This window comes from Rhinopithecus bieti, unplaced genomic scaffold (assembly GCF_001698545.2).
Source record: "Rhinopithecus bieti isolate Rb0 unplaced genomic scaffold, ASM169854v2 scaffold_61533, whole genome shotgun sequence".
Classification (NCBI taxonomy): Eukaryota; Metazoa; Chordata; class Mammalia; order Primates; family Cercopithecidae; genus Rhinopithecus; species Rhinopithecus bieti.
Window position 1 is genome coordinate 974,496 of NW_016823925.1, and position 12,567 is coordinate 987,062.

Here is a 12,567-nt window from a genome sequence, read left to right on the forward strand (position 1 = left end):
AAAAAAAAAAAAAAAAAAAAAGAGCTAGAGAAAAGACTTCTGTGGCAGATATAACTGTTCTATTAATGGGGCAAAATTACTCATATAGGAATAGAAGTGAATCCATGTTTCCTAAAACATGAAATTGTTCTCACCCAATAATAAAAGTTCAGTAGACCAAAATAAAGTTTTTGAGACTTTGAGTCTCAAGAGTGCTTGAGATTTCTTTATTTGGGGGCCCTATATTCTAGTTTATACCTTTTCGAGTAATAAAGATTATATGTACAATTTACATACACACGCACGCACACACACACACGCACACACAATTGACCCTTGAACAACATGGATTTGAACTTTGTGGATCCACTAACGTGGATTTTCTTCCATATTTGTCACCATGAGGCAACAAGACTAATGCCTCTTTTTCCTCCTCCTCTTCAGTCTACTCAACATGAGAGGACAAGGATGAAGACCTTTATGATGATCTATTTCCACTTAATGAACAGTAAATATATTCTCTCTTCCTTATGGTTTTCTTAATGACATTTTCTTTTCTCTGCTTTATTGTAAGAATGCAGTATATAGTATTATACACTAACATACAACATATGTGTTAATCAACTGTTTATGTTATCAGTAAGGCTGCGGTTAACAGTAGGTTATAAGTAGTGTTAAGTTTGGGGGAGTCAAAAGTTGTGTGCAGATTTTCAGCTGCACAGGGTGTTAGTGTCCCTAACCCCTGCACTGTTGAAGGGTCAGCTGTAGCGTTGTATATATATATATATCTTTTGCAAATGACATATATTGTTTCTGGAGGCATATATACACACACACACACACATATATATACCTTTTGTATATAACATATATTAATACATAAACGCACTGTTTGTATGTAGTACACATATATAAATGTATACATGTGTCTTGAAAACACTACGAAAGCCCCAAATCACCATTTACAAAATATCAAGAGTACATCTGGTTGTGTTAACTGCCAGAACTCACCAGCCCAAAATGCCTATCTTCCTTCTCCTGACCTCAAATCCCACCTTGTGCACCAGTTTCTCCTTGTCACACATCTTTTCCTCTCCAATAATTCTGGATTTTATAATTACAAAAGGAAACCATGACGTTTTTATAAAATGCCCAAACATAGAAGCCTAGAGTAAAAAGTGAACAGCTCTCATCACCCTAAGCCCCACAATCCTACTTTATTCTCAGAAATAACATTGTTAACCATTCTATTATTTCTAGACCTTTATCTATGAATTAACGTACATATTTCAGACCAGAAGATATGTTTTCTTTTTTATACACATCCATGGGATCATACTGGAGATATTCTACAACTTACCTTCTTTTTCACTCAACAGTATGTCTTCAGGGTGTATCTGATTCTCCTAAACTGTCTTGTCATTTTCTATAGTATAAATACATCATACTTTACTTAGCCAGACCCTACTGATAGAAATTTATGTGTAACTTTTTGCAGTTACAAAGTATATAACAATGAACATCCTTGTTCGTGTCCTTTTTCGGTTGACTTTCTTTTTTTAGTTCCTTTCTCTTACTAGTTCCACTCTTAGTCTGAGTCCATAGTTCATGACAGCCTCATTATTTCCAAGAGAATAAAACTATATAAGTTATGGTTTACTCTCAATTTTCTACACATATTTTTTGTGTGTTTGGTGAGGGGAGATGATTATAGATGTGAAATCACATGAAAAATATGCAATCTCAAATGGTAAAGCAGTAGTGATTCCAGGTGGTTTTGTTTTTAATTTTTTTAATTTTTTTTTGAGACGAGTCTCGCTCTGTGGCCCAAGCTGGAGTGCAGCAGTGCGATCTCGGCTCACTGCAACCTCCACCTCCCGGATTCAAGCAATTTTCATGCCTCAGCCTCCCTAGCAGGGATTACAGGTGGGCACCACCACACTGGCTAAGTTTTGTATTTTTAGTAGAGACAGGGTTTCACCATGTTGGCCAGGCTAGTCTTAAACTCGTGACATCAAGTGATCCACCCAACTCGGCCTCCGAAAGTGCTGGATTGCAGGTGTGGGCCACTGTGCCTGGCCGATCCCAGTGTTTTTTTTATAAACAAGTTAAAGGCAATAGTTCAAAGAGAATGACCTTATTTGGAGCCTCCCATACATGGAATGACCCAAGTGAATTGAGCAAAAATCAACTTCCTCATAAAAAGCAACTGTCAGAAGCAGGTGCTTGCTTCACTTCCTTCTAGAAAAGTGTTGTTGCTTCACAAAAACAACCAGCAGGTGCTGCTTTGCCAGGTTATAATATCAAAGCATTGAGAGTTAGAATAGGCCCATAACATATTCACAACCATGTCTAAGGTCACAGTTGGACAGTGGCAGAGAGAGGACAAAAGACCAGGCCAGATACTCACCAGGAGTATGAGTTTCTCGAAGAGGCAGATTGACACAGAGGAGAAAGTAATGATTGGAAACCATCAAAGTCCATGCAGTAGTGACAGGAGGTCAATATCCCCAGTTTTTATTTTACCTTTAAGGCAAAAAAACAATTTGCCAGGTGCTATGATACCATTGCCAGGTATGTCACTTGTTTCCATGTTGTTTGTAGTGTGTTATTCAGTTAAGAAATATTTATTGAGCATCTACTACAGGTCTGGCATTGTTTTTGTTTTGGTAGCACTGGGGTAACAGAGAGGACTAAAATAAGCTTCCTGCCCTTCCTCAGCTTATGTTCTGGTGGAAGGGAGACAGTGAATAGACACACATTTATACATTCACATATACATACATTTTAAGGATTGATAAGCAGAGGTAATACAGGTCTAAGCAATACTTAGCATCTTCTCAACATATTTCCTCCCACTGTCACAAAGGGGTCCTTTGAATCAGATATACTTAGGTACAAAAAATAAAATCAATTTCCAAAAACATTTAAAGGAAGAGATATCCGTCTCAAAGCTTACCATCAATCCTACTACTGAGATTTTCCAGCTGGGATTAAAAGGTAAGCACAGGCCAGATTACTAGTGAACATATAAGCTGCAGCAAAGGCCCGAGACAAACAAGAGACTTCAGGACTCCTCCAGCTAAATCATTGTGACATCAGAGTCAGTGGCCCCATCGAGAATGATTGCATCACTAGAGCCACCACACAGGCACAGTATTAACAGCAAAGATGCAACTTCTGCAGGAGGGACAGATGCCTCAGTGCCACCATGACACCTACAGTGACCTCACAAAAGTCTTTCAGATCATAAGCAGTTAGCACTTTGAGCACAGAGCAGCTTTAGCTCCCACTACATATAACACTCTTGAAGTTATTTCATGAACAGGCAAAAGTACATCAGATTTAGGATTTAGGATTTTCTATGCCCCAACCCTAACTGTCTATTGAATACACAACTGGGGACATCAGAGTAAAGACACATCATTTTTTTTTTGAGACGGAGTCTCTGCCTGGGTGAGTCAGTCACCCAGGCTGGAGTGCTGTGGCACAATCTTGGCTCACTGCAAGATCCGCCTCCTGGGTTCACGCCATTCTCCTGCCTCAACCTCCCATGTAGCTGGGACTACAGGCGCCCGCCACCACGCCCGGCTAATTTTTTGTATTTTAGTAGAGACGAGGTTTCACCGTGTTAGCCAGGATGGTCTCGATCTCCCGACCTCGTGATCCGCCCGTCTCGGCCTCCCAAAGTGCTGGGATTACAGGCGTGAGCCACTGCGCCTGGCCAAAAGACACATTTTAAATCTTACCTTGTCAGTGAGGCCTCCCTGGTCAGCCTATAAAAACTAGCAATTGCCTCTCCCAAACAGTTCCTATCCCTCTTTTTAGCTCTGTTTCTCTCTTTAGCACAAATCTCATTATATTTAACCTCAATGACTAGCACCCACCAGAATGTTAAACCTATGAGGGCACTTTTTTGTTTTTTTTTGAGACGGAGTTTTCATCCTGTTGCCCAGGCTGGAGTGCAGTGGCACAATCTCAGCTCACTGCAACCTCTGCCTCCCAAGTTCAAGCAATTCTCCTGCCTCAGCCTCCCAAGTAGCTGGGATTACAGGTGCCCGCCACAATGCTTGGCTAATTTTTTGTTTTTTTAGTAGAGACGGGGTGTCGCCATGTTGGCCAGGCTGGTCTCGAACTCCTGACCTCTGGTGATCCACCCGCCTCGGCCTCCCAAAGTGCTGGGATTACAGGTATGAGCCACCGCGTGTGGCTGAGGGTACTTTTTAAAATAAGGTATTTTGGACACTGCTTTGTCCCCAGAACCCAGAACAGTGGCAATAATAGGTGTTCGATAAATATATTCTTTGCACTGATGAATGAAATCATGAACAAATTATCAAACAATACCTAGGTATGGTTATGTTGGTTATTTCTTTGTCACTCAAGAAAGGAAGTCAAGAATGGATGTCACCCTTTAGAAGAAATTAGAAATCATGACCTAAATGTTCATCAACCATTTCCTTAGAATAAAGGATATCAGAGAATAGAAATCACAAATAAATAAGAGTCTAGAGTAAAAGGTAAAATTCATTTTTATCAATTTTATGCTATGTTACTAAGCACAGGTGCTACGATACCATTGCCAGCTATGTTCCTTGCTGCCATATTGTTTGTAGTGTGTTAGTTATTCAGCTAAGAAATATTTACTGAGCATCTACTACAGGTCTGGCATTGTTTTTGTTTTGGTAGCACTGGGGTAACAGAGGGGACTAAAATGAGCTTCCTGCCCTTCCTCAGCTTATGTTCTGGTGGAAGGGAGATAGTGACCCCCTTTGTGACAGTAGGAGGAAGTATGTTGAGAAGATGCTAAGTATTGCTTAGACCTGTATTACCTCTGCTTATCAATCCTTGAAATGTATGTATATCTGAATGTATAAATGTATGTCTATTCACTATCTCCCTGGCTAGTAATAAACAAATGCTGAGGGGAGCACGGATAAATCTTAAACTGTAGCATGTAAGCTGCTTGGTTACCACAGTTCCCCAGAACTTCTTCCCTTCTTTTTTTTTTTTTTTTTGAGACGGAGTCTCGCTCTGTCACCCGGACTGGAGTGCAGTGGCCGGATCTCAGCTCACTGCAAGCTCCGCCTCCCGGGTTCACGCCATTCTCCTGCCTCAACTTCTTCCCTTCTTTCTCAGGATCTACGTCTCTTCATGCTTTGATGTTAGGCAAAGATTCATATCCCCAAGAGAATAATAGAGTCTAAAACTATCACATATCAAATACAAACCATCTCCTGCCTCAACTTCTTCCCTTCTTTCTCGGGATCTACGTCTCTTCATGCTTTGATGTTAGGCAAAGATTCATATCCCCAAGAGAATAATAGAGTCTAAAACTATCACATATCAAATACAAACCATCAAGACGCCCGATAATTTAACTCGACAGCTTCCAAAACAGTGTCCAGGAATTGTGGTAAACTGCAATTTTCCTATTTCATCTATATACTATATACTATGTAGTAATAAAAGCCACAGAAAGGAAAGAGTGCTATACTGCGATGTGGCTGGGTGGTGTCACAAAAGACTCCACTCTAACTGATTTAGCCTTTGGCAATGACCATTCATTTTGAAGGTTTGCTGTCAGAAGAACACAAAAGAAGGGCAGAAAGCAATCAAGAGAAATGGGTAAGTAAGAAGGGAAAGGCAAAGTTCAGGGAAAATTGAATATTTCACCTAAAAGAATGGCAGGGTTGCCCAGAACACCCAAATGACTAACTCCCTGTGGTCACTGCATATGACACCCTTCCCAGTCTCATTCTGCAAAATAATAATTTGCAAATTTTCAGGTGTTATTATGCCAATTTGAGAACTGAAATGGAGACCATTAGGTGACTTACGCAAAGGCTCGCTGCAGCCTTGACCTCCTTGGCTCAAGTGATCCTACTGTCTCAGCCTTCAGAGCAGCTAGGACCACAGGTGTGCCACCACATCTGGCCAATTTGTTTATTTTTGTGGAGGAAAGGCCTCCCTATGCTGCTCAGGTTGGTCTCAAACTCCTGGCCTCAAGCAATCCTCCTAGTTCAGCCTCCCAAAGTGCTGGGATTATAGGCAAGAGCCACCATGCCGGCTAGACTTGTGCACTTTAAATCAGTGAAGCGTTTGGCATGTAAATTCTATCTCAATCTCAATAACAGTATTTTTTTAAAAATACGAGTAGAAAATGCTCATCTCCCTTCAAAAAGATCTAGAACTAAAGGGAGCTGTATTTCATGGGCTACAGGGATCCAAGGAGCACAAGCTACACATCTGGCTGTGAACAAAAATACTGAAAGGATAGGAGAAAGTTAAAAGGAGAAGTAGAGAGTAGATAAAGGAAATACTGAATAAATGTGTCAAAAATAGGTAAGGAGAAGAAAGAGGAAGTAAAAGTGAAATTGTCATGATAGAACTGTCTAGAAAAGGAAAAAACAAATCAAGACCTGGTAAAGACGGAGGTTTTTTTTTTGAGATGGAGTTTCGCTCTTTTCACCCAGGTTGGGGTGCAGTGGCACAATCTCGGCTCGCTGCAACCTCTGCCTCCCAGGTTCAAGCAATTCTCCTTGCCTCAGCCTACCAAGTAGCTGGGATTACAGGCGCCTGCCACCATGACCGTCTAATTTTTTTTTGTATTTTTAGTAGAGACGGGGTTTCACTATGTTGGCCAGGCTAGTCTCGAACTCCTGACCTAGTGATCCACCCGCCTTGGCCTCCCAAAGTGCTGGGATTACAGGTGAGCCACGGCACCCCGTCTATCCACGCTTATCTTTAAACCAGTGCTGCAAGAAGGCTCTAAGGCCAAGATTTACAGATGATAAATAAGGACAAAAAAGATAAGTATTGTGGTTATGTTTTAAGTGCCTATTTTTAAGAAATATATACAGAAGTGTTTAGAAATAACTGACAGAATGTCAGTGGGGATGATAAATAGAAATAACTGGTAGAATTTCTTGAATTTGCTTTAAAATGATGCCAGTGGGCAACATGGATGAAGCACAACTGGCCATGTTGCTAACTGCCAAAGCTAGAAGAAGGGAGAAGGCTGTTCATTGTACTATTCTATGTTTAAGTTTGAAATTTTCCATTAAACAATTCCTGTAAGTTTTCTAAAAACCTTCAATTTGCTACATCTGTCCATGAGTCCCTAGGTTGCCTATCTGACCTCCTTATCTGCTACCTGGACACCTCTACGTCCCTCTACCCATACTCTCTTGTGGATCTTTATTCAAATGAAGACCTTACCCATTACCTTCAAAACTGAGACCTTTCCCATCACCTTTGACAAAACCACATCTCTACAGGTAACTGCTTTCCCCATGTACTGCCCTATAGCCTTCTCTACAGCATTCATTTTCTGACACCTTCCTCCTCATCAATTCATAACTAATGCTTACATGACATTTACTTTGTGCCTGGCACAGTTCCAAATTTTCTACACACACATCATTTCCTTATGCCTTGATTAGGTCAGAATCTTTCAAGGTGCTTCAGATTATTACCAACCTAGCCCAGCCCCCAAGAAAAATGAACTCTCTTGGTTTCTACACAGCAACATCCAAAGGGCAGCTGGAGGATGGGGGTGGGGTGAAGACTATTAAAGCTATCTTGATTAAGAAATAGTCAACATTATGAGCAAAACCCACAAGTCCAGGTGGCATTGTTTGGAAAAACAGAAAGCAAGAAAACTATCATCTGTAATTTCACAGTATAATAGAAGATACATGGAGTGAATAATTAATTGTTTCTGCCATACTAAGACACACAGCCAGCCTACTTGAGGAGCTATTTTCAAATGACCAAGACCCAGGAGGCCCAGGCTAAACTAATCTAGCCCTAATTCTACAAGCACAGGAATGAAAAGAAGATCTTTAAATCTTGTGGACTCAAATATCTCTTTCGAATATTAATATTCACCCAGCATGCAGCAGACTGCCTATACCTTGGCAATGCTAGTGACATTGACATGTCTACCTCCCTGAGCCCAGATCACCATAAAACCAAGCCTAAACTAAGAGTGAGCAAGCAAAAAATCCTCAGATTTTTATATAAGTCATGGGACAAACAAAATGATTTAACAATTGAGCCATATTTTAAAAAATACCTGCAAAATATGCATATGGATAAGTGGAAGTCTCTTCACTTAACAAAGTGGCCATGCCAAAAACTAAGAATCATTTCCAAGTAAATACAGAGAGAATAGGGAAGTGCCCTATGTATATTTTTGGAATTCAGTTCTTTTCTGATCAACGGTAGCTTGTTGGAATAAAAGAATGTAAAAGAGTATAAGAAGAATAAAATTCTTTATAAGAATAATACAATACCTTTGAATATAATTCTTCTTATACTTACTCTACAATTTTCTACAAACGTACTTACTCTACAATTTTCTTTCTTTTTTTTTTTGAGACGGAGTCTTACTCTGTTGCCCAGTCTGGAGTGCAGTGGCGCGATCTCCACTCACTGCAAGCTCCGCCTCCCGGGTTCACACCATTCTCCTGCCTTAGCCTCCCGAGTAGCTGGGACTACAGGCGCCCGCCACCATGCCCAGCTAATTTTTGTATTTTTAGTAGAGACGAGGTTTCACCGTGTTAGCCAGGATGGTCTCCATCTCCTGACCTGATCCGCCCGTCTCAGCCTCCCAAAGTGCTGGGATTACAGGCGTGAGCCACCGCGCCCGGCCTACAATATTCATCATCTAAAATCAACCAGCGAACAGCACCTGTTGACTGTGGGTGCTTTTCAACATTATCTGTTAAAAAAAACTTTGAGGTCTAATTTACATTTACTTCTTTTAATAAATATAAAGCTAAGCATCATTGGAATGAATGCATTTTTAAACAATAATTTTCAACATAATTGTTGGAAAATCACATTAAGTGTATAGTTTATCTATTCATTTTCAGCCTACTGATGACAAAAGGCTTGAATCTGAAACTTTTCTTTTACATTCGGAGAAGCATTTTACTTTCACAGAGCATAATTTATGCTCACTAGAAACAAAGGATTCATTCAATGTAGAATTATTATCACCATGTTACGGGTCAGAAAAGGAAGTAAAGTGATGACCACATAGCCACTCAGCAGCATGCTCAAGTCCAAACTCTGGAACCTTGTCCAGAGCCCGTAGTTTCACCATCCATGTCGCCTCGGTGTGTGGGATAAAACACAATGCAAAAGTTAAAATACTCGCACACACAGGACCCAATTCAATATAATTTTCATGCCAATCTGAGAAAAATGAATTACTAGCTGTGTGATTTTGAGCAATGCTCTTAACCTCCCCATGAAGGATGGTGTGACAATGAACAGAATTGCAGCACGTGTATCAGTCTGGTACACAATGTCCTATGAAGGTTAGCTTTATTATCACCATCATTATTATTGCAGAAAGACTTTCAGTTCAGAATAAGACAGCACAGTTAAAGAGACCTAGTTTTATTTTCCAGCTTCTTAACTGAGTCATCTTTCAGCTCCTTTTAATTAAAAAGAAAAAACAATCAGAGATCTAATTGGGTATCAGGAAGACACACAATATGACTAACAGGCACTAATATTACTACATTTATAGTCTCTGGAAGGCTGGACATACTTATCCAAGAACTGCCTAAATTGTTACAATAACACACCACGCTAAATCTTCCATGTTAGAAATTCCGTATTTCTCTCCATACTAGAAATAATCGTTCCATATTAGAAATATGAATGTAGATTTGGTAACAAGGGAAACTATTCAAATTTTCCAGTGCTATTATGTGTGCCTTCAGATGGGTGGGGGAAAAATATGTCAGCAAGCAATGTATCCTTTCTTTAATTTTTCACTTATAATCCTCTAAAGATCATGCAAAAAACAAAACCAACAAACATTTACTCTTGGATGTTTAACCTTGGCTCTGACAGAATGTTCCCTGTATAAAAAAACAAGAACTCAGCCAACAATGTTTCAGGAGTTAAACGGTTGCATGAAGACTATGTCCAGTCAAATCTAACCACCCACCCCTCTCCGAGGCTATGACCCTCAATTTTCATCAAAGTTCCTACCAGCTCCCATTTTGTACAGGCCCTAAAGAAGTTAATGAAAAAGGCAAAGTTCCTGTCCTCTGCTGTCACTCAGTAATGAGCAGTTTCATGTGGCAGTGCAGAAACTGGGCTTTGAGAAACAGATGTGTCTTGACACTCTGGACCGGTAATCACGAAAACCCCAGTACTGCCATAAAGATGCTGTCTTAACTCGGCTCCAGACAAGGTTCTGTCGGTGGCCGGCAGTGTTTGAGCTGGCAGCAAATGTGGGGATACCTTCATAGGATACTTTATAGGCTTCAAAACACCTCCCTCCCTTCAAGCCATTAACCTTCTAAACCATACAGTGGGGTACGGCTGGAGTATTCTCCCCCCGAGTCAAGGGAACTGAAGTTCAAGGAGGTTTCTTGACTTGCTAAGATCTCCCCGCTACTTTGGCTTTAAGAAACTGGGTCTAAGAAACTCAAGCTTACGGATTCTCTGTCCTCTGCGCGCTCCCACCACATCTTCAATTCAAAGATCCTTCCAAATTTCATAGAAATAACCTAGTAAAGGCAGCTCTTGAGTATACCTTTTCCTTTGAGTCTTAATTTTCACTCAAGGCGAAATAACCCCTCCTCTGAAAGTTCTCCAAGCGGACAGCATCAAGTTCGCAGGGGATCCATATCAGTCTCAGCAGGCGGACTTCACAAGGGGCGGGGTGGGGGAACGCCCGCCTGACAGTGTCCTGCATGGCAGGGGTGGCGAGAGGGGGGAGTTGCTACGTAGGGCGCTGGGACCAAATAACGCCGCGATTTCACACTCCAGCCTAGCTCAGTTATGTAGCAAAATGTTTTTCTGTCACCAGATAGCCACGACTTTGGCTGTGTTGAGGACAAGAACAGAGAAAAGACACATCCCGGAACACTGCGCCTGGGAGGACGCAGGGCGCAGGCTTTGTAGTCACTGAGAATCGCCCTGCGTAAAAGTGCCCTGAGGTCCCGCTTCTGCGCCTTTCCCGGCCCAAGCCGAACACAGGATCAACCTCACTCTACAAAGTCGACGGGATTGAAATCCGCCACCCCGCGAGGAGCCCCTTCCCACTGTCTCCAAGGGGTCCCCGACACTAAGATACCTGGGTGTCTCTGCTGGGCACAAACCTCTCTGGCGCCCCTTCCACCATCCCACCTCTCCCGCTGCCCTCCCTTCCCTTTCTCCAACCACCTTCTCCGTCCCACGCCGCTGCACTCTCGCCCCCGGCCCCGCCCGCCTCACCCAGCCAAACCCGAGCGGTGGAACGCTGCGCCGGGTAAACGCCGCGCGTCGGGTCCTCCCTCGCGCGGCTCGGGGCAGCGTTCCGTGGCCACCGCGCTCCCCATAGCAGCAGAAAGGGGAGGGAGGAGAGCTACCGAGGAGGGAACTGAGACGCCCCGACGCCGCCACGCCCCCCGCCCCACCTCCCACACGGGGGCCACCGTAGCTCTCTAGAAGCTCCTCAGGGAAGCAAACAACCATTCCCGCTGCGGCACTGAGACGCCGCTGAGATGGAAGGAACTATGCCCATGCGCGCTCCTACACCGGTGCCGCGGCGCCCTGGCCCAGCACCATGCACCCATGCGCCCCTCTGCTGGTCCTCGTAGATATCCCGCCCTGCCCTACCCACGGGGCCAGACGCAACGACGCTTTCAGGGGTCAAAGATCTGGCAGAAATGAGTTCCCAACCCCAGATGCCCCAAGCAGCTGTATTGAGCAGTCATACAATTGCCTGAAATGAAGATTGAGTAATCTGGCTGAGTCGGCCCTGAAATCGACCTGCAACTTACCCGGAACGTGAGCTGCCTTACTCTGACCTCTGCTAGCTGCTTCACCTGGAGTCGGAGTCCGACTCATTTAGCACTTCACTGTCCGTGTTAGTTCAGCCTTCACTGTCAGCAACTCGTCACCTTGTCCTCTTGCAGCGAAGGTTTGGAATCCCATCACGGGTGTGCAGCCGTTACTCCTGAGATCACGGTGGTGCTAGGAGAACCTGCCAACCAATACAGAAAGTTGTCACGAATAGAAACCTAAGCTCTGGCCAGGTGCGGTGGTTCACGCCTGTGATCCCAGCACCTACTTTGGGAGGCCGAGGCGGACGGATCACTTGAGGTTAGGAGTTCGAGACCAGCCTGGCCAACATGGTGAACGCCTGTCTCTACTAAAAGTATAAAAATTAGCCGGGCGTGGTGGCGGGCGTCTGTTATGACGGCTACTGGGGAGGCTGAAGCAGGAGCAAACCGGGAGGCAGAGGTTGCAGTAAGCCGAGATGGCACCATTGCAGTCCAGCCTGAGCGACAGAACAAGACTCTGTCTAAAAAAAGAAGAAAGAAAGAAAGGAGAAGAAGGGAAGGAGGGAGGGAGGGAAGGAGAGAGGAAGGCAGGCAGGAAGGAACCCAAGGGAGGGAGGGAGGGAGGAAGGAAGGCAGGAAGGAAGGAAAGGAAGGAAGGAAAGGAAGGAAGGAGCCAAAGCCAAAGGAAGGAAGGAACCTAAGCCAAGGAAGGAAGGAAGGAAGGAAGGAAGGAAGGAAGGAAGGAAGGAAGGAGGGAGGGAGGGAGGGAGGGAGGGAGGCAGGAAGG

General features: G+C 43.4%; 1 protein-coding gene across 6 annotated transcripts in view; it reads right to left on the bottom strand.

The window, feature by feature from the left end:
* Positions 1–12,567, bottom strand: part of RUBCNL (rubicon like autophagy enhancer) — a 55,694-nt gene that overhangs the window by 37,856 nt on the left and 5,271 nt on the right. The window contains exons 1-2 of one of the 6 annotated variants that reach the window (XM_017862077.1): positions 11,230–11,357; positions 10,547–10,702 (exon numbers count right to left, since the gene is read on the bottom strand). The gene's annotated coding sequence lies outside the window, so the exon portion shown is untranslated. Of the gene's footprint in view, positions 1–2,389; positions 2,506–2,938; positions 3,205–10,546; positions 10,703–11,229; positions 11,750–11,777; positions 12,019–12,567 lie in introns of those variants that run through there. The other 5 variants (XM_017862073.1, XM_017862075.1, XM_017862076.1 and 2 more) reach the window with 5 other exon arrangements.